This window comes from Canis aureus, chromosome 16 (genome assembly GCF_053574225.1).
Source record: "Canis aureus isolate CA01 chromosome 16, VMU_Caureus_v.1.0, whole genome shotgun sequence".
NCBI lineage: Eukaryota > Metazoa > Chordata > Mammalia > Carnivora > Canidae > Canis > Canis aureus.
Window position 1 is genome coordinate 43,240,960 of NC_135626.1, and position 2,141 is coordinate 43,243,100.

General features: G+C 53.5%; 1 long non-coding RNA gene across 1 annotated transcript; it reads left to right on the forward strand.

Moving 5' to 3' along the window:
• Positions 1-407: 407 nt before the first annotated feature.
• On the forward strand, positions 408-1,702 carry LOC144286743 (uncharacterized). Its single transcript, XR_013354674.1, has 2 exons — positions 408-837; positions 954-1,702. It is a non-coding gene; the product is annotated as an uncharacterized LOC144286743 (long non-coding RNA).
• Positions 1,703-2,141: the final 439 nt, after the last annotated feature.

Consider the following 2,141-nt stretch of genomic DNA (forward strand, 5'->3'; position numbering starts at 1 on the left):
TATTTCATCCCCAGGCCACTGCCAAAGGCTCGAATTTTCTGACACCGTTTCAACGTGTCCCTTGCGTGAAAATGAACAGTAACAGCCTCCGTGCTCCTCGCTGTCACGTTTACCTCCGTGACGTTTCCCATCACCTCCCCTCCTTTCGGGACAGGATTTGGAAGAGCTTTCCTGGAAGAGAAGCTCGGCCACCCCTACCACAAACGTGTTCGTGTGTATCCACGTGCACATACACACACACACGCACATGCACACACGTGCGCACACGCACTTGCATCCTGCAGGGCCACTTAGCAACTCTCAAGTCAGGGCAGTTGGTGGCACTTGGGGCCAGGCCATCAGTGCTGGGAGCACACAGCAGCTCTCCCCTTTCAAGGGCTGTTTGCTCAAGGCTCAGAGCTGCAGGGCAGGGCTACAAACAGAGGAAGACTCTTCGATGCCCAGAAGGAATCCCTGTTTTCCATCCCCTCCCACACGTGCCCAGTGGTCCTTGGAGGATGGGAAGGCAGGAGGAGAGGGGGAGAGAGGGGTGCAGCCAACATGGGAACATGGACAGAGGGATCCCCCCGGCGACGCGGAGCAAGGCTGAGACTCCAGTTTCTCCTCCAACTGTGAAGATTTCCACACCCCACCTTGAACCTGGAAATCCACTTATGGGGACCAACGGTCCTTCGGTGGCAGCTGGGTGCCAGGCAGGCCCAAGAACATAACTGAAGAGTCTCCAGGTATCTCCAGGATGTGCAGCTCGAGAGGAGAAAAAAAAAAAGTGGAAAGCGGAGGCCAGGAATGCACCTGCACTTTGCATCTTACGACTGAAATGCCCAGTCTGACCGAAAGGTAAAATGGAGAAAAGGCGGTTTACAGGCCTCGTCTATATGAGACGAAGCCAAAGCCGGTGGTCGTCTGCTGGGTACTGCCATTCAGCAAACCGTGATCCTGGGGTTTTTTTGCAGGTATTATTCGGGCGAGGAAACAGAACAAGACGAGAGATGTCGGAACAGGAGAGAGAAAAGGAACACGAGAGGCTACGCTGGAAGGAGGATCAAACCACCTGCTGTGAGATCAGGACTCTCCAGGATGTAACGTGGGCCTGGAACAGGGGCCGGAAAGTACAAGCTGATGGCAAGGAGGCAGGATGCTGCAGAGAGGGCTGCCAAGTGCCAGGGGGTTCGGAGCAGCGAGTGCTTGGAACGGTGCTGGAGAACAGAAGGAAACCCACCGGAGCACCCCCGAGGGATGGCAGCTGGGAAAAGCATGGACTGTGTGGCCAGGGGTGCTTGAGGTGGGGGTGGGGGGCTTCCCCAACAGCCCACACCCACCTCGAGGTTGCCACCAGGCATCTACCCCCCTGCCTTCTCCCCCCGATGGCAGCAGCCACAGCCCTGCGGCCTCCCTGTGGCACATCTGTGGGCCACCGGCCTCGGAGCAAGGGCTTGGTCACCTGCTCTGGCCACACTGTGGCTTTGCCCCCTCTCCCCCTCCGGCCAGCCCGCACCCCCATGCCCTGGCTTCTGCATCCACTTCCTCCTGGCCGTTCCGAGCAGCAGCACCCCGGTTGCTCCCCTATCTGGAGCGGGTGCTACCGTCCACCCAGCCTCAAGCTGTCCACCTTGTATATTCCCTTCCCTGCCCCTTGGGGAGCCTCCGAGAACCAGACACCCCAGAATGTGCTGGCTGAATGAATAAATGGCTCCTCTCTGTCTCCCTGCCTCCTTGGATTGGGGCTGGGGAGGGAGGAAGGGAGGGAAAACCCTGAAAATACATCTAAATGGGAAATTTAGAAAATACATCTAAAATAAAAAAAATTTATTTTATTATTTTATTTTATTTATTTTATTTTATTATTTTATTTTATTATTTTATTATTTTATTTTATTTTATTATTATTTCTTTATTTTATTTTATTTTTATTTTTTATTTTTTATTTTTTATTTTTTTACCTTTGCATAGAACAGCCCTGAGAATCAGCCAGGGAAGAGAAAAATCAGCTGCAGCCATGGGGAGCGTCGGAGAGAGGAGGGAATTTGCCAACATCCTCCCAGATGCTCTCTGGGGAGCAGGAGCGAGGCCATGGGAGGGTCAAGTCCTTCCTGGCTGGGAGGAGGGTTGGCACAAGTTCCAATCTTCCACTTGCTTTAATT